General features: G+C 44.9%; 1 long non-coding RNA gene across 1 annotated transcript in view; it reads left to right on the top strand.

The window, feature by feature from the left end:
- The first annotated feature begins 978 nt into the window (after positions 1–978).
- LOC102155845 overlaps positions 979–21,551 on the top strand; it is a 24,505-nt gene continuing 3,932 nt past the window's right edge. The window contains exons 1-3 of the long non-coding RNA XR_005371650.1: positions 979–1,141; positions 15,518–15,771; positions 16,174–16,267. This is a non-coding gene — a long non-coding RNA (uncharacterized LOC102155845). The remainder of the gene's footprint in view (positions 1,142–15,517; positions 15,772–16,173; positions 16,268–21,551) is intronic.

Below are 21,551 nucleotides of genomic sequence, written 5' to 3'. Positions count from 1 at the left end.
CCTCCTGATAACCTTTCAAATTCCAACAAACATTCCTTGAAGTGTATCTTCAACCCCAAGTAGAGTCCTTCAACGTTCCCTGCACCTGCAGTGTCAATAAAAAAACCGAGAGACTGATACCACGCTCATTGCAGACATTAGAACATTTGTATTAGGGCATTTTATTGTTTCTAGTCAGAGCCCAGGCAGGGACAGGAGCTACACCTGGGCTCTGAATTTAAGACAGCCCATCTTTCCTGTTGCTGTGTTTAGAGTCTTGGGCAGAATCAGCTCATACGCAAGCAGGCCTGTCTCCTCACTCCTGCTCCTTGAACCAACCCTATCGAGAAGGTGACAGTAACCAGGCTTAGAGATTGGTTCCTTTGTAGGCTCATCAGTACAATTAGGTCACAGAAGTGATTTTTTTTTTTTTGCCCCAAGCAATTTATCTGGACTCCAACATTTTCTTTCCATAACTCTTAATATGATCTGATGTTTTTGATTTGCCGGGAAGGTTCCAGAATATCAGCCCGGTTAACACCAGCCAAAATACCATCATAAATACCACACTTGAATGGGGGGCTTCAGCAAAGACGCTCTTCTTGACCACACTTTAGTCAGGCCCCTCTCAGCCCACTTTCTGACTGGGCCTCATCGTTAGGCTCTGACTTTGGCCTTCCTAGACCAAATATAGCAAGTATAGCAAGAACCCTTGATATCTGACCACCCTGGACTGCCTTCAGTAAGAATCCTAAGTCAATTTAGCAAGAACTGCCCCTACCCTTCCTGTCTCCTCTTAGTAATGTTTTATCTACAAACCCATCAAACTCCCATTCAATTCCTTGGCTACAAATCTCCAGCTGTGTATTTAAAATTGGGCCCCATCATTCTCCCCCATTGTAAGTCTTGACATCTATGACAACAGTCCTGAATAAATCATCCTTACCATTTTAACAAGCATCAGAATAATTTCTTCTTTAACAATTATGGTACCATGACTCAGGCAGGATCAGATTCCCCATTGGACCCCTGGGCCTCTCACCCAGGACCCCAAGTGCATATCTTTGAAGGCTTTGTCTTCAGCGCTGACTCCTTGATCGAGGACCCATTGGTGAGTCCAACTCCTCAGCCAACACTCCTGACAACACTCTGCTGAAGCATGGTAAGGCCAGACTTTGATTCCTAAGACTGAGTGTACTCTCTGAGGCTGGGTTAGTCTCAGGCTTCTTTGTTTGAAAGGTACCTTCTGGCTAGACATTCCTCCTTGGCTCCTTGTTTCAAGTGTAGATTCATTCCCTTAATTGCTGGGCTGGAAGTGCTTCCCAGCTCTTTCTTTCTAGTGGCGATTCACTCCCTGATTCTTGGGCAGGAAATTTTTTTCCTAGCTCTTTGTGAAGCCTCTCTGACCTATTTGATCTTACTTTTTCTATAGGAGTATCTCCATCAACTGAACCTCCTTTTCCTAAATCCCTCCCAACTATATGCCCCATCACTACCATGCTAATTCTGTCCCCTTTACATCTTGTTGCCATGATTTTACTCAGGATATTTTGGAACTTCAGTGCTTTTCCTAGACTGACTCATCTAAGACCTCTCCCTCCCCATCACTTCCATTCCTCCTTCCTCCTTTTACCATTTTTGATCTTCCCTTCAGCTCCCTTGAATCCTTTCATAGGTCCGCCTCTAGCCCCCTACCTCCTCCATCCTTCTGTTCACCCTGCCAGACTTTTCCTTTCCCACTCCCGCCCACAGTCACTTGAACTTTAGGCCTCCTGTCCCCTGTCAGGGGCTCTCAAGGAATTTAAGAACCCCCCAAAGCAACTACAGATCAGAGCAAAAGAAAACCCTACAAGTTTCTTCCGCAAATATTGGTGGAAAGCCTTAGCCCCTATGTTAAACAGGTAACTAACTTTTTCCATCTCCCAGAAATATAATTCAGATTAAATATATATATAAAGGAGATAAAAGATGAGAGCCAACTATTTACATAAACCAGTGAGTCTTGAATTACTGCATTTACCTGACTCAGGGCTAAGGTTTTAGAATGAAAGCTACAAGTTCTCCATTTGTACTTGTTCATGCAAATGCCTATGTACATATGCTATGTATGCATGGTATTTTTCTACCTCTGGATGGTATTACCAAATTAATTTATAAAATCCTATGAAGGAGCTCTATTCAGATTTTTAAAGTTTATTTTTTAAAAGTGCTTCTATAATTTAAATATTCCTAAAACTCCCAGAAAGATAGATACTAATCCAAATGTTTTTCAAGTTCTTGCAATTTGAATAGATCTTTGATAAACAAGACTAGTTTGTTATTACTGGTTTAGCAAAAACAGGTATGCCTCTGTCAGCATTGAGTATGATATATTTTCGTTCTGCTTGGGTTTACTAGTCAAATTAGGTAATGGTGGGACACCTGGATGGCTCAGAGGTCGAGCCTCTGCCTTCAGCTTAGAGGGTGATCCAGGGATCCCGGATCAAGCCCTGTATCAGGCTCCCTGTGGGGAGCCTGTTCTCCCTCTGCCTGTCTCTGCCTCTCTCTCTGTGTCTCTCTTGAATAAATAAATAAATATTTTTAAAAATTAGGTAATATTATATCTACAAGATGGCTAAGGTTATAACAATTATAAATTAAACCTAAGAACAGATGTACAAGTAAAGATGCAGTAAAAATGAATTGCTTGGTATCCATTACTATATATATATATATATATATATATATATATAAATGACAGCAGTGGAATAAAATAGAAACCAATATATGAAATTGATTTTGTATACTTCAATTTTGGTAAATTCATCTCTTACTCCTACTGGGTTTTTCTGCATGTAAATTCCATTGGACTATGCTGAGAATGTTGTCTATAAATACAGTTTTACTTCCTTTACAATCTAGATGATTCTTTTTTAATTGCAATGTCTTGATACAGTACACCATACAGTACAATGTGGAATTGAAGTGATGAGAACAAACATGCCTATTGTTCTGGATCTTTGGGAGAAAAATTTAGCCTTTTATCATTGTATATGATGTCAGTTTTAGCTTTTTTTTTTTTTTTTTTGCAGATGCCTTTTATTAGACTGTGGATATTTCTATTCCTAGTTTGCTAAGAGTTTGGGGGGGGGTTGTTTTTTGTTTTACTAAGAATGGATTTTGCATTTCTACATACAACAAACCATTGAAATTGAAATTACAAGAAACAACACCATTTAAAATAGTATCAGAAATATTAAATACTTAGAATAACTCTGACAAATCTTTAAAAGATCTGTCCACTGAAAACTTTATATTGCTGAGAGAGGGGGGCCTGGGTAGCTCAGTTGGCTGAGAGTTCAACTCTTGATTTCAACTCAGGTAATGATCTCAAAGTCCTGCCATGGGGCCCCACTTGGGGCTCCATGCTCAGCTCAAGATTCTCTCTCTCCCTCTTCCTTTCCCACCTCCCACCACTCACATGTGCTCACTCTCTCTCTTTATCTAAAATAAATAAATAAATCTTCAAAATATTACTGAAAGAAATTAAAGAAGATCTCTACAAATAAGGAGATATATCACACTCATGGAAAGAAGATCCAATGTTGTTAAGATGAGTTCTCCCTGAAATTGGCCCATAGATCCAGTACATTTCCAGTCAAAATCTCAGCAGATTTGTAAGTGTGTGGGAATTAATAAGGTGATTCTAAAATTTTTATGGAAAGGCAAAAGGCCTAGAATCATAGAAACAAGTTTTAAAACAAAGTACTGAGCTTAAAAAGAAGAGGACTAATATGACTAGATTGTGAAACTTACTGTAAAGGTACAGTCATCAAGATAGAGCAATTTTGGCATGAAGATAAACTAGTAGATTGAGGGAGCAGAAGAGAAAGTTGAGACAGAGAGGGGGCCCACATATAAATGGAGAATCAATGTTTTACAAAGATGAAAAAGCAAATAAATGGAGGATGAGTCTTTTCTGTTTTTCTACTGTTTCATCTCAACCAATGATGCCAGTGAGGGATCCCTGGGTGGCGCAGCGGTTTGGCGCTTGCCTTTGGCTCAGGGCGCGATCCTGGAGACCCGGGATCGAATCCCACGTCGGGCTCCCGGTGCATGGAGCCTGCTTCTCCCTCTGCCTGTGTCTCTGCCTCTCTCTCTCTCTCTCTGTGTGACTATCATAAATCAATCAATCAATAAAAACAAAAAAAAACAATTGATGCCAGTGAGATTGGTAATCCATATGCAAAAAAACCTCAATCCATAGCTTGCACAATACATAAAAGCTAACTCAAAATGGATCATACATCATGTAAAACTCAAAACTGTAAAACTTCTTGAAGGAAATCTTTGTGGTGTTGGGTCAGATCTCTTAGATACACCACCATAAACATGATTCACTAAAAACATAAATTGATTAATTTAACTTCATCAACATTTAACTCCTCTTGCCCTCAAAAGATGCTGTTGAAACAGACAAGCCACAGGCTAAGGAAAATATTTTCAAAGCACATATCTGAGGAAGGGCTTATATCCAGAACATATAAAGAATTCTCAAAATTCAATAAAGAAGAAATAAACCCAATTTTTAAATGGGCAAAATATTTTAACAGACTCTTCACCAAAGAGGATAAATAATTACATGAAAATATGCTCAACATATATTGTCATTAGAGTAATGTGAATTAAAACCACATTGAGATACCATTACACCTTATTAGCATGGTCAGAATCTAAGACTGAACACAAGTTTTGGAGGAATATGGAGCAATTGGAGCCCTCATGTATTGCTAGTGGGAGTGTAAAATAGTATAACTATTTTGGAAAATAGTTTGGCAGTTTCTTAAAAATTTACAGATGCACCTAATATATGGTCCAGCCATTCCACTCCTAGGTATTTACCTCAGAGAAAAGGAAGCATATGTCCATACAAAGACTTGTGTGTGAATGTTCATAGAAGCTTTATTTGCAATAGTCCAAAACAAGAAATGACCCACAGGCCCTTCAATGAATGAACAGATAAACACACTGAGGTATATATGTGCACTGAAGTCCTACTCAGCAATATAAAGGAAAATATTGATAGAGAGTCAGCACAGATGAATCTCAAAATTATGCTGAGTAAAAGAAACTGGAGAGAGATGCAGAATGTGTGATTTCACTTACATAAAATTCTGGAGAATGCAAGCCAATCTATAGTGGCAGAAAGCAAATTAGGATTACTTGGTGTGGCATTTGCTTCGACGTGGATGGACCTGGAGGGTATTATGCTGAGTGAAATAAGTCAATCAGAAAAGGACAAACATTATATGGTCTCATTCATTTGGGGAATATAAAAATTAGTGAAAGGGAATAAAGGGAAAGGAGAGAAAATGAGTGAAAATATCAGTGACGGTGACAAAGCATGAGAGACACCTAACTCTGGGAAATGAACAAGGGGTAGTGGAAAGGGAGGTAGGCGGGGGTTGGGGTGACTGGGTGATGGACACTGAGGGGGCACTTGGCGGGATGAGCACTGGGTGTTATGCTATATGTTGGCAAATAGAACTCCAATTTAAAAAAAAGTTAAAAAGAAAAATGAAACAAAATAAAACAATTTCTTTCAAAAAAAAAAAAGGATTACTTGGTGTGGGCTAAAGAGATGGGGGAGGATTTACAACAGGGCACAAGGAAATGAAACTCCTGGTAGTGATGGATGCTCACCATCTCAGTTGTGGTGATGGTTTTGTGGGTGTATACGTATAACAAGACTTCTCGAACTGTACACTTTAAGCATGTGCACTCAAATATTGTACATTTTACTGTATGTCAATTATACTCCAATAAACCTCAAAAAAATCTACTACTTTGTGCTCAACATACTATTCCTCCAGTTTAAAAAGCCTTTTCTGTGGTTACTACAAGCTGGTTATTGGGTGAGAGACCCGATATTGATGTCAAGTTACAGCTCACAGCAGGATCATGGCCCTTCTGAGCTAACTGCCTGTTGAGAAAGGCCAGGCATCTTCAAGCTGTTCTAATGAGTAAGCAAACTGGATTGGAAGGAATTGGGGAGGAAGCATGGATAGGTGGAAAGCAGATGTGATAGATGAGGGTTGAAGTTCTAGTGCTCACGCTACTTATGGCCATGCGACTTAGAGCTAACTTCTTTTTTTTTTTTTTAATATTTTATTTATTTATTCACGAGAGGCAGAGACACAGGCAGAGGAAGAAACAGGCTCCATGCAGGAAGCCTGATGTGGGACTCGATCCCGGGACTCCAGGATCACGCCCTGAGCTGAAGGTAGAGGCTCAACCACCTGAGCCACCCCAGCATCCCTAGAGCTGGCTTCTTAATTTGTCACCATATATCAGTTTGGGGGTACTTGGTCACAAGCATCAGAAACTGATTCAGGCTAAAATTTGGAATAGATAAGAACCAGCAGCTCCAAAGCATCTCTATAGCCCAGACCACGTCTCAATAGTTTTGCCCAGAATTTTTCTCCTTCTGGTCATGAATCAAATTTCAGAGATAGAGCATCCAAGTCCAAGTCACATGCCCGCCACTTGACTAAGGGAGGGACAAGCATCTTATTGGCAAGTACAACAGAAGGGATTTGGAATGCTAGCAGCACTTGAAGGTAGGATAGATGCTTGGTGCAAAAAATAACATGGAACTTGATCAGGTATATATTGCTGCCCATAGTTTTAGTGGCTTAAGAAAACAGTGATTTCTTATCTCTCCTGAGTCTGTGGGTTAGCTGAGTCGTTCCTCTTCTAGTTTCACCTGGCTTGCCCAGGCAGTTCCATTCAGTTAAAAGCAACTTGACGGAAGATTCAAGATGGCCATACTCACATGAAGGAAGTGGGTACTGGCTGTGAGCTGGTGCATCTTGATCCTTCCTCATGTGGCCTCACATCCTCTGATAGGGCCAAATGTGCTGCATTTATAGACATTACAGGACAGTGGTCCAATTGAATGAAGGCAGAACCTGCCAGACCTTTTGAGCCTGGGCTCTGGAACTCACATTCATGTCTCTTCTGGCACATTCTATAGGCTGAGTAGGTCACAAGATTCAATAAATTATGAGGAATGAGGAAATAATATACCACTGCATGGGAGGGATGGCTAGGTCAGATGGCAAAGAGTATGCATCCTAGAGAGGGCTATGGAGCCACTGAACAATCAACCAGTGCCATTAAAAATATTTTATTTTCCTCATTATGAAATTAGAATAACAGTACTTAAATTCTAGAGTTATTTTGATAATTAAGTAAAATAACATAGTTGACTAGGCCTCACAAAAAGAAAATACTTGGTGAAAGCATACCTATTATTAATGTCATTGAAGGCTGCGATGATAGACAGGACTCCTTCAAGGAAACTTTGTTTTATTTATTTTTTATTTTTATTTTAAAGATTGTATTTATTTATTCATGAGAGACACAGGGAGAGAGGCAGAGACACAGGCAGAGGGATAAGCAGGCTCCTCACGGGAGCCCGATGGGGAATTCGATCCCGGGACTCCAGGATCAAGTCCTGAGCCGGAGGCAGACGCTCAACCGCTGAGCCACCCAGGTGGCCCAGTTTCTTGTTTTAAAATACTTGTGCCAACTTCTTTTCCTTGGTGGAGGCTGCAGGACATCTGAGGAGGAACTGAGTTTTGTTTGAGTATTTTTGGGGTAGAATTTTGCTTATCTGTTCCTTTGTGTAAACTTCAAAATGCAAGTGGCGTAAGGGATTAAACACATCAAAATTGTACTTTGATTTGCCTTCAATTTTTTCCTTTAAGATTTTACTTATTTATTTGAGGGAGAGAGAGCACGAGCTGGGGTCGGGGGTAGGGGAAGGGAGAGGGAGAAGCAGACTCCCCAATGAGCAGGGAGCCCAACGCAGGGCTGGATCCCAGGACCCTGAGATCATGACCTGAGCTGAAGGCAGATGCTTCACTGGCTGAGCCACCCAGCAGCCCCAGCTTGCCTTCAATTTTTGTGTTTAGTTTATACATGATGTATTCATCAGTGTCCAGTCAGCGGAACAGAAACTACTGTAGGAATTTTAAATAGTTGGTTAACAAAATGTGAAGGGCTAGAGAGAAGAAAGAAAGGTGAGATTATTCAGAGATTGGTAACAGCAGGAAGCTACTACCATCCTAAAGCCAACTGAATATAGGAAAAAATGGTGTAATCCAGAATCTGCCACTATTCTGTCGCTGAGACTGCTGGTATACCCACCGCCCCACTGCTGTTGTTGGAAAGACTTTCGGGAAGCCAGCGGCCTGAACTCCCACCACAGTTGGCCAGTCAGAGGGCTAGAGCCAGAGCTGGGGGATGCTGAGCCGCAGGAGCACCCCCTACCCCTACTGCTATTGAAATTCTACTACCTGAGTGCAAACCCACATTCACCTGCTACTGCTGCCGCTTCCTCTGCCAAAGCCTTCAGCAGAAGTAGAAGAAAAATCGGCCTCTCCTTCTGCCTACCTTGCAGTCTCCCAGCAGTGTCTCCCGTGGGTAGAACCTAAGTGGAAGCCAGCTGGCTGGGGAGTCTGGGAGGTGGAGCTCCCAGGCTTCCAGCCCCTAGAGAGGAGGCAGGACAGGCAGCGCGGGTATGGAGCTGGGAGCCAGCAAATAGCAAGCAGCACCGTGTATGATTTATACACAGCTGTTACACAGAGCGCTGCTGTGTGCACCTCCAGATGTTTTCTATTCGGATCTGTTTGAAGCAAAGAGAACATATGTTGAATGTTTCAAAACTTCTAGCGGAATGCTGTCTTGCCACAGTTAAGCATCTGATAATCAATCCCCTCTTCCTCATGGCCATTTACTCCTTTCCTCCTTGGGCTCTGGCCGGGGATATGGAAATGCTGGCAAAAACTTGAGTTTCACACTCCTCTGTGCAAAATACCAGTGAAATCTTTCTAGTCTCCTGCCTCTTATCCACTTCAAAGTGCCTCATTAAATACGTGACACAGTATGTCGTACGGGGCAACTTATGTGAAGAGATAGCAGGTTTCTCATTTTTCCTTCGATGGGCCCAAAAGGTGTTCCTGGTTTTCTCTTCAAAATTGTCTGTAATCTTTTATCGATGATTGCACACGAAGGATAACAGAACGTGCCACCCCAAAGTATGACTGTAGGAGTTCAGGCTGTGTCACCCCCAAATATGCTGCTTTGGTATATTGGTTATTTTGAGCTGTAGGCAAATGCAGGGAGAGGCATTCTCTGGACTACCCTTATCTACCTAAAGACAGGTGTTCCAAAAGGAGCTCCGTTGTCCTAAGTCTCCTCCCAGGAGTGTCGTCAACCAGGAAGAATGGACTCTTGTCACAGGAGGAGAGCATAGAAGTCAACTCGACACCCAGACAAACTTTGTCATAAACTTTCATACCTCCCATCTGTTCTTTCAGGGGCCCATTTGTCTTTCCTAAAAATCATTTCAGAGGCCTCCTAAGAGGCCTACATTCTCCTTCCCCTCTCTCTGTTAAGATGGCTTTTATTTTATTTTATTTTTTAAAATATTTTATTTATTTGATAGAGCACAAGCAGAGGGAGCGGCAGGCAGTGGGAGAGGGAGGGGGAGAAGCAGACTCCTTGCTGAGCTGGGAGCCTGACATAGGACTCGATCCCAGGACCCCGGGATCACCACCTGAGCCAAAGGCAGACGCTTTACTGACTGAGCCATCCAGGCACCCCAAGATGGGTTTTAAATCTGAATTCTAAATCACTTCTTTGAGTTACCCATTTGTCCCTGGGTACCTCCCACATATACATGAGGTAGACCTGTTAATAAAAATTCATTTTTCTCTTTTTGATCTGTCTTTTGTCTTTGATCACAGAGGTCTCAGCTAGGAACTCAGAAGGGTAGAGGGAAATTATTTTCCTCCCCTACACACATGAAGTCCGCTAGATCCACAATAATGCTAGCGGACTAGCAGGAACTGTCCCTTCCGAAACAAGGTCCTTTCCCCTTGACACCTGAGCAGTGAGTTCTTTAGACTATTCTCCGATTTTCTCTTAGGTTTATTGAGCCTGATTTTTCTTTCATGGGCTCAAATCATGCTGCGGTCTGCAAGATGAGTCCTGGAGCAGAGAGGGGTGGGACAAGTGTCAGAGCCGCTCTGATAACTGCGGCTTGGTCAGGCCTCCGGGGAAACTCTATCCCGACCCTGGAATTGGCTTCTGAGGTAAAATCAGGTCCCGCTCAACAGCGAAGGCAGTTGCAAACACGGCAGGCTTGTTTCGGAAGTGACAGTCCCCTGAAACCCGAAGGCAGCTTCCGTACCTGGCTGAGGCACCCCAGGGGGTTCCACCGAGGGCAATGACAGGGGTCCAGCCACATGCGGGGGCGTCTCAGGGTGCACGGGTGGCACATGTCAGAGAAGCTGAAAGGTGGAAGCCAGCTGCATCGCTTTGTCTTTTCAGTCCTGACAACGACTTGATGACATCATCTCCTCTTTAGGAAGAGGGAAGCTGGGGGCCTCACATCTGGGAAGCGGCATCGCCAGAATCAATACCCTGTCTATTCTGCTCACACATGAGTGTGAACAAATCCCCGTGAGCACCCCCCCCACACACAAGGGGGCTGAGGGACAAGCCTTCAATGAGCATTTATTTGTCCTGCGCCAGGCGCTGCGCCGTCTTCCTCGGTACCCTGAATGGTAGGCCTCGATGGACCCATTTTACAGGGAAGGAACATAAAGTCTAACATCATAACTGCGCACCGAGAGAGGATTTGAACCCAAGCCTGACTTCCTCCGGAGCCACATTGTTTCCATGACAAGAGTGGCTCCATTTTGAGAGAGCACTGTGCTGGGGAGGACGGGAGCTGGATGGCTGGATGGGACAGGAGTGTGCAGCCACAGAACGAGGGGGTGAGCCTGGCCTGGGTGACGGTGCACTCATCACAATTGCTCTGCTCCTCACGTCCCCCCCTTTCTGCCCGTGTCTCTCAGAGGTGCGGACTAGCAGAGGCCACTTGTTTTATTTTATTTTTTCCCCAGAAGCCAGTATAACTTTGATTTTGGGGGCCCAGACGAGTGTTTCTGCTGATCTGCGCCACCGCCCCCCCCCCCGCCGGGTGGGCCCCTTCCCCGCAACTTCCAGGGCCTACGTCCCAATCACCCAGTCCTGGAGGTAAGGAAGGCCTTTTGTCCCACACCATCCCTCCCTTTTCAAAAGGTTATAAATCCAGCTGGGCAGGGCCCCGGCCTACTCTTTAATTGCCACCCCTAAAGACCCATTACATCACTGTGCACCCAGGGGACGGTCTCTAAATAACTTCTGACCAACTGAAAAAACACATTAACCTTAAAAAAAAAAATCCTCAGCATTTTAGGAAAAGCATAGCCACTAAAGCAATTTCATGGGCTCACTTTGGGATTTCCCAGCCGCGCTCGGAGCCGCCACAGAGCATGAAGAAGTAGTCAGTGGCATGGAACAAAACGAAAGAAGTAAACCCAAATACATTTCCATTTTCTAAAATCTTCTCCTTTTACATTTGGTGTCATGGGACAGCAGCACCTCCTGCCTGGGCAGCCTGGCGCATCCTCACCCCGCATACCCTTCTCCCCTCTGAGGAAGGACAGAAAGGAGGAAATCTTGGGACTGGGACATTGCTGGTGAGAGATTCCTTCTATTCCGACACGTTGCCCTCCTAACCTAGTTCTGGGTGTGACCTCGGTGGCTGAAGGCTTTCCACAGTTAAGCCAGAGGGAGCTCAGAAGCAGAGAGGCGAGGGGAAGAAGACTGGACGATCTGAGGACAGAGAACCAGCTATTTTTGCCCAGCTTCTCGCTCTAGGTGAATATCATCTATAGAAAAATGTTTGAAACACCATTTAATGCAAAGCCATCCCGGGGAGGCAGCGAACCAGGGATTTCCTCTGGGCAAGGATTTCGGGGGTGCTTGGTACCTGACACCCACGGCATTGCCAGCAGGTGACCAGACGAGCGCCAAGGGCGCTGGGGCAATTCTTCTATTTCACGACAGCTACAAGGCGGGCCATCCCATGAGTCTGAAAATATACATCCCCAGCCACAATCCCTTAGGAGGTTTTAGAGACAGATGGCTTTGTTAACTCTCGGTGAACGTCACAGTCTTTTCAAAATTCTGCTTTCCTGCCTTCAATCTTACTTCCTCTTTCAGCTGTCGAACAGCAAATTGCTGCTGCAGAAATGACCTCCCCACTGTTCTGGAGTCTTCGGCTCCAAATAGGAATGGATTGATGGATGTGCTTGCTACTTGTCTCTGGGCCCAAGAGCCTGTGCTTGGAGGGGCTCCCTGGCTTCTCAGCACCGTCAGATTTCTGTTGACTCAAGAATCCTCCCAGAAGTCTGGGGAAACGTCTCTGGTAGAGCGACACCAACTGTCCCTCCTCTGGCTTATGCATTGGCCACAACATACAGGAAGGAAGTCACAACTTAAAAATATAATTCACATGTAAGCACTCGGCCAACATTTTTTTTTTAAGATTTTATTTATTTATTCATGAGAGACACAGAGAGAGAAAGAAAGGCAGAGACACAGGCAGAGGGAGAAGTAGGTTCCATGCAGGGAGCCCAAAGTGGGACTAGATCCCGGGTCCCCAGGATCACACCCTGGGCTGAAGGTGGCACTAAACTACTGGGCCACCGGGGCTGCCCTGCTTGGCCAACATTTAAATGTTACTCTGAAGTCTCGTGGTGTCCCACACTGAGCTGTATCCAAAGTCAGTGGTAGCCACATGGATCCTCAGACACCTCAGACCATCCCCTCTGAGCTGGGGCCTTCCTGGGAGAGCTGCCCCAGCAGAGCCAGTGGAGGTGCCTTCCGCTGAGGAAACTCTGGCCGTGCCTGGATTTGAGGCCCACATCCATTCTCCCCGCTGTTGCTCCAGGTCCACCTGCCTAGTGGTAAATTCCCCAGGCTTTAGGACATGTCCTTGGGTCCCCTCAAGGAGAAGTTTTGAACTTGCCTGCTGGACTCTCGAAGGAGAGAGGCAAGAGCTTGTCATGGACCCAAAGAGGCTTTCATCAAAGTCTCTGCTCTTTTACAAAATTACCCACATGAGTCTTCCCTTACTGGAGCCTGCCCACTGATGGAGGTCCTCACACGTGATCTGTTCACACTTGGAGCCCACAGCAGCCAGGAGGAGATTTCAGTGTCTCCACCCCAAGAGGAAGTGGGTTTTAATACCTTGAAGTCAATGAAGTTCTCCAAACTGCCTTTCAGTGAACTGTTCCAACTTCTGATATGCGTATATCTATTTTCATTTTTTAGATCACTTCCTGGTAATAGCCAGGAGTCACAGAGATAACTGGCTCCTCTTATAATACCCCAGTTGGCCTCAATGCCTCCCCGAAGCCTGCTCCCTGATGCTGAGGCTCTGTTACCCAGAGGTCAGTGTGAGGCCAAGGGGAGAGCCATCTGGCACCCAGGACCCGGGAAGTCATCATTTCAATCCATTGACCATCTGGGTCTATTAAGAGACCTGTGCTTGTAGCCTGGTGCTTCATGAGATGGATTGTTTTTCTTTTTTTTTTTTTTTTTAAATTTTTTTTAAATTTTTATTCATTTACGATAGTCACACAGAGAGAAAGAGAGAGAGGCAGAGACACAGGCAGAGGGAGAAGCAGGCTCCACGCACCAGGAGCCCGACGCGGGATTCGATCCCGGGTCTCCAGGATCGCGCCCTGGGCCAAAGGCAGGCGCCAAACCGCTGCGCCACCCAAGGATTGTTTTTCTGATCATCACCCCATACAAACCAAATTAAATCAGACACCTAGCCCCAATATGCCTGCAAGTTATCGCCCTATGACTCTCCACAGACGCAGACCCCATGGCAACCCTTCTCTCTGCCAGGCCAATGTGAATCGTACATTTATTTGCTGACTGAAGCTCTTCTCTCTCCTGGTTTCGCACAGTCCTCCCCTGATCAGTGTTAGAAGTTGAATAAACAACCTTATCTTTTGGCAGCCTTTTCCAAAAACATACTGTAATTCCTTTTCTTTATTCCTTCGGTGCCCCGCCCCCCTGGACCCCGTACTGTACCGCACTGGTGCCAACTCCCCACACTTCTCTCTAGAGCATTGTGCTGGAACATGGTACGTGATTTAAAAAAAAAAAAAAATCTGAGAGTTTTGCCAAACCAGTAGGATGACGGGAGTTCAGTGGATTATGGAGATCATTTCCCCGTGGATGTTAATTGAAGGCCAAGGTCCACTGTACTTGGTGGTGCCCCCCGTTTGGAACACCGAGGCCAGTGTTCTTCTCACCGCCCCAGCCTCACATTGGCTCCCTTGCAAGCAGGTGGGGGCGGCGTGACAATGAGTGACTTGAACCCCCTGGCAGGCAAATATTTACACCTGCAGGTGCTGCTTCTCCAGCGGGCGAGGCTGAGGGCTCTGCACAGGGCAAGCTCCCTGGGCAACTCTTTTCCTCCTCTTGCTTGCAGCCAGTCCCCGCTTAAACCCGGTTTAATCGACCCTCTTTTTAAAGCCTTCCAAGGAAGGCCTGATAGGTAATTGCCCTTGCTAGAGCTCCTTAAAATGTAATTTCAATCCAGGTCCCTTACGCGTTCCATCTGCGCCTCGTGGGCCCTGACCGATCCATTGCGTGCGACTCGTGTTTCGTCATGATTTCTTGAATGAGTGAGTGAAAAAGATGCAGAAGCATATCTCATTCTCCAGTCTCTTTCTTTTTTTCTTAAAAATTGTATTTAATTTTATTCAACTTGCCAACGTATTGTATAACACCCAGGGCTCATCCCACCAAGTGCCCTCCTTAGTGTGCGTCACCCGGTAACCCCATTCCCCCATCCTCCTCCCCTTCTGTAGCCCTTTGTTTCCCAGAGCTGGGAGTCTCCAGCCTCTTTCTTTCTTTCTTTCTTTCTTTTGTTTAGGGGTGTGCGTTATGGTCGGGATGGAGGGAGTTGAGTGTATTGCGGGAGCGGAGGGAGCTGGTCTTCGTGCGGGAGTTTTCGTAGGGTCTTCTTGTTGCTTGCTTTATTTCGTCTTTCTTTTTGCGGTTCTTTATGTCGAGTTCTTTCTTTCTCTTTCTTTCTTTCTTTCTTTTTCTTCTTTCTTTCTTTCTTTTTCTTTCTTTCTTTCTTCTTTCTTTCTTTTCTTTCTTTCTTTCTTTCTTTCTTTCTTTCTTTCTTTCTAGATTTTATTTATTTATTCATGAGAGGCAGAGAGAGTGAGGCAGAGACACAGGCAGAGGGAGAAGCAGGCTCCCTGCGGGGAACCGATGTGGGACTCGATCCCGGGTCCCTAGGATCATGCCCTGAGCCAAAGGCAGACGCTCAACTGCTGAGCCACTCCAGGCGTCCCTCCAGCCTCTTTCTAAACCTTGTGATCGCGACAGAGCGAGTGCCAGCTTCCATTTCCTTTATGTCTCCCTCTTAGCACTGCCCTCTCAGCAAAAGTTCAGGGAGTGCTGACTCTGGCTTGCTGGTCATGCAGGAAGACAGAGGGTTCCTGGCCCCTGTGGAAGAGTCACATTTACTGAGTCCCCTGCCTTCTTTTCCAGGTAGTGTGGCCTCTGTCTCTGTCCTTGGGGCTCTCCTTTGAACGCTCTTAAGGATTTATTTCTCCTCTGACAGGGCATGTTCCGCAGCCCAGGCATGGAGTGATCACCGAGTTACTTCTGGGCAACAGCAGGCAAACAGTCAGGAGAGATTCTGGAAAAGCCCTGATGAACCCATGCTCTTTGGGAACAGAGGCCAAGGCCAACCCCGAGTCCAGGAGCGCCAAGAGGACCCATGTAGCAACTGGCAAGGACAGCAGCCCAACACCAAGGTCTCTTCTAGGGTGTACCCTGAGGGGGGACCTGGTGGCCACACAGGGGGCTCTGCAGGTACATCTGGAACACTCCTAGCTCTTTCCTAGATCAAGCATCAGCTTCCAATTTAGAGGATGTATTTGAAGGGCAAAGGGAGGAAGGAGTCACTGAGAGGGGTGTGGGCAGGGGGAGGAGGTCAGGGCTTGGGAACTGACCCCACAGGTCATGGACGATAAGGAACACACGTGGGTATGGATTCATTGTACTCATTAGTATACAGGAGGTCCTAATAGCTGCCAGTGGGGTAGGCGTTTGAAGGCCACCCCCTTATTCTTCAGTTGCTTTGTGAGTGAGGCTTTTTCTCTCAATATTCTGCAAGAGGCAGAGGCCTTGAAGTCATTTGAAGGACCTTGGCTGAAAAGGTGGGAAAGCATGTGTGTCTAGAGCCTGCTCTTCTGCATTTTTATTTCCTCCAAGAGTTCCAGTGCCACACAATCACAGGAGGCTGATTTGAAGGGGGAATTACAGGGGCGAGGCAGCGTGAAAGGTGCATGAGGAAGTCAAAGTAAATGTAAGTATGAGCATGGAGGTGGCACTGCCTACTTGAAAGGAGTTTGTTTTTTTTTTAATATTTTATTTATTTATTCATGAGAGACCCAAAGAGAGAGAGAGAGACACACACACAGACAGAGACAGAGAGAGGCAGAGACACAGGCAGAGGGAGAAGCAGGCTCCATGCAAGGAGCCCGACGTGGGACTCAATCCTGGGTCTCTAGGATGACACCCTGGGCTAAAGGCGGCACTAAAACACTGAGCCACCCAGGCTGCCCTTGAGAGGAGCTTCTAGATGCCTGCGCTCCAATTCCGTGAGAAGCAGCCATGGGTGTGGGAGGTCTGCTGGCTCTGGCCGTCAGGACTGCGCCAGCCAGCAGTAGCCGAGCCAAACACAGCTCACCAGGGAGACACCTTGTTGGATGGTGCCGCCATCATTCTTGGCTCCACCTGGAAGTTAATCTGTACCCTCCACACTCTTCCTCGTTCTCGAGGCTCCACCACTGCCACCGTTATTTGAATTCCTAGCACTCATTGCTTCTACCAACTACAGTCTGCTTTTGCACGGTTTTTCCAAGCAGACTAATATTTGGAAGCAATGATCAGCAAGGGTTTCAGAGTTCAATAGAAAGTGTTAGCCCTAAATGAAAACTTGAAGAAAATCTGAATATCATGCAGAAGTATGTCCCATTGGTGCACATAGGAGCTGGTTTCATAACTTCGAGAAATTAGACTTTCCAGTATGGCTGGGGAAGTCGTAAGTGAAGATGAAGGACTTGCAAAGACATTTCCCCCAGTGCCTATAAAGAAATGATCAACCAACCAGGCTATCTCAAGATTGTACTGTTAATTTTAATGAAACAGGCCACTATCAGAAAAAACTGCCCTATGGACATTCCATTCTCAAGAAGAAAGCACAAACCTGGGATGGACTGGCTGATGCCATGCCAGTGGAGATGAACTCTACTAATACTTTTATTAGCATCGTTATTGTTTTTATTAGTGCTCTGGTTATAAATCCCATAAGCTTTGAATCATTTTCCCCAACCATACTTTTCCCATAAGCCTAGTTATTATTCATGCTTGATTTTGCAGATGTAAGGGGTTTTTTTGGGAGGAAGGGAGAATGTATATATGGCATTCGAGTAGAATTCCCAATACTTGACAGTTTGTCATGGGCTATTGACCCATGACACCATTTTCTGGATTCTTGTTTCATTTAACTTTGCTGTTTGTATTAGTTTTCTATTGCTGCTGTAACAAATTACCACAAGCTTAGTGGTTTAAAAACAACACAAATATATTTTTTAAGCTTTTGTTTAATTATTCAAGAGACACAGAGAGAGAGAGAAAGGTAGAGAGGCAGAGACACAGGCAGAAGGAGGAGCAGACTTCCTGCGGGGAGCCAGATGAGGGATGAGATCTCAGGACCCCCGGATCATGCCCTGAGCCAAAGAAGATGCTCAACCACTGATCCACCCAGGGGTCCCACAAATAACTCATGGTCTGAAGATGAGAAGTCTAAAATGGGTCTTAATGAATTAAAATCAAGGTTAGGTAGAGCTCCGTTCCATTCTGCCTTTTCCTGCTTCTGGAGCCTGTTTTCATTTCTTGGTCCATAGCCAACATGGGCCAGTCAAGTCATTCTCATGTTGCATAACTGACTTTCTTGCCTCTTTCACTTAAAGGACCCATGTGATTACATTGGGCCCAGCTGGATAATCCAGGATAACTTCCCATCACAGAGCTTTGATTTAATCATATCTGTAAAGTCCCTTTTGTCATGTAAAGTAACATATTCACAGTTCCCAAGGATTAGGGTGTGGACATTTTAGGGGGACATTTTTCCACTACGACTCTGTTATTTACCCTTGTATGTGTTCATGCTTTATTGAAGGGAGGGACTTCTGCTTTGTCTTTTTATTTCCCACAACAATTGCCCAATTCAGAGAGTCAGAGTTTTTTTTTCCTCCCAAAGATTTTTATTTATTCATTTATTTGACAGAGAAAGCACAGACATGGGGAGGGGCAAAGGGAGAGAGAGAAGCAGACTCTCTGCTGGGCAGGAAGCCCTATGCAGGGCTCGACCCAGGACCCTAGGATCATGACCTGAGCCAAAAGCAGACACTCAACTCCCTGAACACCTAGGCACCCCAAAAGGATATTTAAAAATTAATTTTCCTTCCTGACTCTTTTTTTAAAGATTGATTGATTATTTATTTATTTATTTATTTATTTATTTATTTATTTGAAAGAGAGATATCTAGAGAACAGGAGCAGGGGGAAGAGGGAGAAGCAGGCTCTCCACTGAGCAGGGAATCTGATGTGGGGCTTGATCTCAGGACTTCAGGATCATGACCTGATCCAAAGGCAGACACTTAACACCCAGGCGCCCCTCCTTCCTGCCTCTTGATTTGAATAACACCCAGGTGTGCTTCCAGGTATGGGTTGTGTTGAGCCAACCATGGTATCTTACCTTCTTGCTAGATAGGATACAAAAATAATTAATGATTGCCCCATTTTCAATAAATTTGCCTTGCAAAATATTCAAGACCATTGGTCAGTATCCAGGCTTTTGAAAACATGAATAACACGTATAACTAAACATAGAAATAAATGCGATACAGAATCAAGCACAGTTTTATAGACCAAGGAGAGAGCTGGAATCAATGGAACAGATGACCAGGGAGAAAGAGTCAAAGTAGGTCCATTCTCTCCATATGCTGACTAAGGTCTTGGGGAAAACCAAAGCGGTAGGGAGGGGCCAAGGTAAAGTGTGCAAAGACATGACGGTATAAAAATGAGAACCCAAAAGATATCAAAAGTATGTTTATGCCTAAATATATCCAAAGAGCAAGGGAGTCACACTTTATTTAAAGCCAGACAAGTAACAGGTTAAAATGTAGAGACTCTTGGAGGGAGGCGGGGCAGGAGAAACTGGGATAAGCTGCTTCCCTGGTCTTTTGCTTTGTCAGTCAAATGCTCAGATGAATCCGGGTTCCATCGACACTTCAAGTTTGTCTCCATCTGCCCTAGAACCGCTCTCTAATACCACAGTCCCATGATGTAGTCACCTTTCCCTGTACTTCCCACCTCTCGGTATTTATTTATTTATTTATTTTTATATAAAATCATTAATTAACACAGTGTATTACTCATTTCAGAGGTAGTGATTCATCAGTTGTATGTAACACCCAGTGCTCATCTTATTACGCGCCATTAATGTCCATTACCCCGTGACCTCATGCCCCCACCACTCTCCCGTCTAGTGACCTTCAGTTTGTTCCCTAGATTTAAGAGTCTCTTATGGTTTGTCTTCCTCTCTGATTTCACCTTATTTTATTTTTCCTTCCCTTCCCCATGTTCATCTGTTTTGTTTCTTAAATTCCACATATGAGTGAAATCATGATTTTTGTCTTTCTCTGCCTTATTTCACTTAGCATAATACCTTCTAGTTCCATCTGTGCCATTGCAAATGGCAAGATTTCACTCTTTTTGATGGCCGAGTAATATTCCATCGTGTATACCACATCTTCTTTATCCCACCTCCCTATACTTAAAAGTGCTGTCTCCCCTGCTTGGTATCCCCTCTTGTCTGCCCTATCTTTCCAGGTTTAGCTAGAATGCAACCAGATTGATCTCTGTGAGTAAAGATTCTTCCCCTCCTGGACCCCTAGAGCGCTGTGTTTACAAAGTACAGAGCACCGATCACACGTGGCTTCCAATTCTGCAATGCAAATCCCCACACAACCTCTAAAACCAGAATCCACTGTGGCTGGTTGTATTTTCCAAAGATGAAAAGATCACATCTTCTATCCAGGCACTTCCAGAACCGTGTTACTAACCTGTCAGGATGTAGAGTCTAATTCTCTTTCCTTTGAATCTGGGCAGGGTTGTGGCTTGATTGCAACCAATAGAATGCAGTGGAAATGGTGCTGCATGACTTCCAGGTCACCTAGGCCATTCACTGAGCCTTTGTCTTGCTGCTGAAGCACTTTTACTTTGAGCCCTGAGCTTCCAGGTTAGACGTCCCGGTCACCTGAAGCCACTATGCTATGTGTAAACCGCTCCCCATGGAGAGCTCCTGGATGGATGCTTAGTCAACAGTGCTCGTCTTTAAATGCTCCCAAATCAGACACCAGATATGAGACTGGAGGAGTCTTTAGATGAATTTATGCCCCAGTTTTGCGTCACTCCCAGCTGTCTGGGCTCCAGATCTTATAGAACAGTCATTCCTGCTGTTTCAATTCCAAAGCCCCAGAATCCATGACCATAATAAGAAAATTGTTTCAAACCACTAAACTTTGAGGGTAACTTTTCATGTAGCAACAGTAACTGGGCTACCAGGTATGAGCTGTCTATGTATTTTCACTGAATTTACTGTTTTGGAGTGTTCTTCAGTCAGAAGTTATTAGTATAGCCATTATGTTATCAGGTAAACCAACACCCAGGAAAGGGTGGAGGACAGTCAGCGGCTTCTCCAGAGCCTCAGGCCAGTGCAAGATGAGAGAAAAGCATGATGAGGATCAATTCTAAGACACTTATTTTACTTGAAGCAAGAAAAAATATTTGGGGGAAGTATATCATTTTTCTAGAGGAGAAAAGTGAGCAGAATTTGGGTGCCCAAAGTCTGGTGAAAACAGGCACCACTCCTCCCTGCTTCCTCCCCTGAGGTGAACTGCCCCCTTGTCTAGGGAAAACTACCACCCTGCTGAGGCAGGATGGCTCCTGCAGGAGGAAAGCAGCAAAGAAAGCATCTCAGAAAGGTTAGGAATTTCCAGGCAGTCCTAAGAAAAGTCCTTCCTGTTGCTTCTTATGTCTTTTTTATGCCACGTTATGGGTGACACACACACACACACACACACACACGCACAGCTGACAGTGCACAGGACTTCCTGGGGATTGGACAAAGTCATTGTTGCTGGGAAGAAAAGGGAAGTGCACACTTCTAGTGAGTTTTGCCCTATGTGGCTGACATGTGAGGACCTGGGCAAACTTCCCAGTCCAAGGAGTCTATGTGACAGGCTCATAAAGGAGAGGAGAAGAATCCCCAGAGAACTCACTGAAGTGAAAGTGAGCTAGCTGTCCTCACAGGGGGCCCTGTCCTTATCCTGGGAAGGAGTGAAAGGAAGAAAATAACTCGGTAGGCTTTGTAATGTTGTCTTGACAGTTAAGTAGTCGTCAATCAATATTATTAAGACATTAAGGAATCCAAGAAATTATTACTTGGACTACTAGTTTTTCTTTGCTTAAGACAGCTGAATAATTTTGCACAGACCAGGATGAGAATATAAAGTTCTTGG

Source organism: Canis lupus, chromosome 16 (genome assembly GCF_011100685.1).
Source record: "Canis lupus familiaris isolate Mischka breed German Shepherd chromosome 16, alternate assembly UU_Cfam_GSD_1.0, whole genome shotgun sequence".
Lineage (NCBI taxonomy): Eukaryota > Metazoa > Chordata > Mammalia > Carnivora > Canidae > Canis > Canis lupus.
The sequence above is the reverse complement of the archived record's forward strand: the minus strand, read 5'-3'. Positions and strand labels throughout refer to the sequence as shown.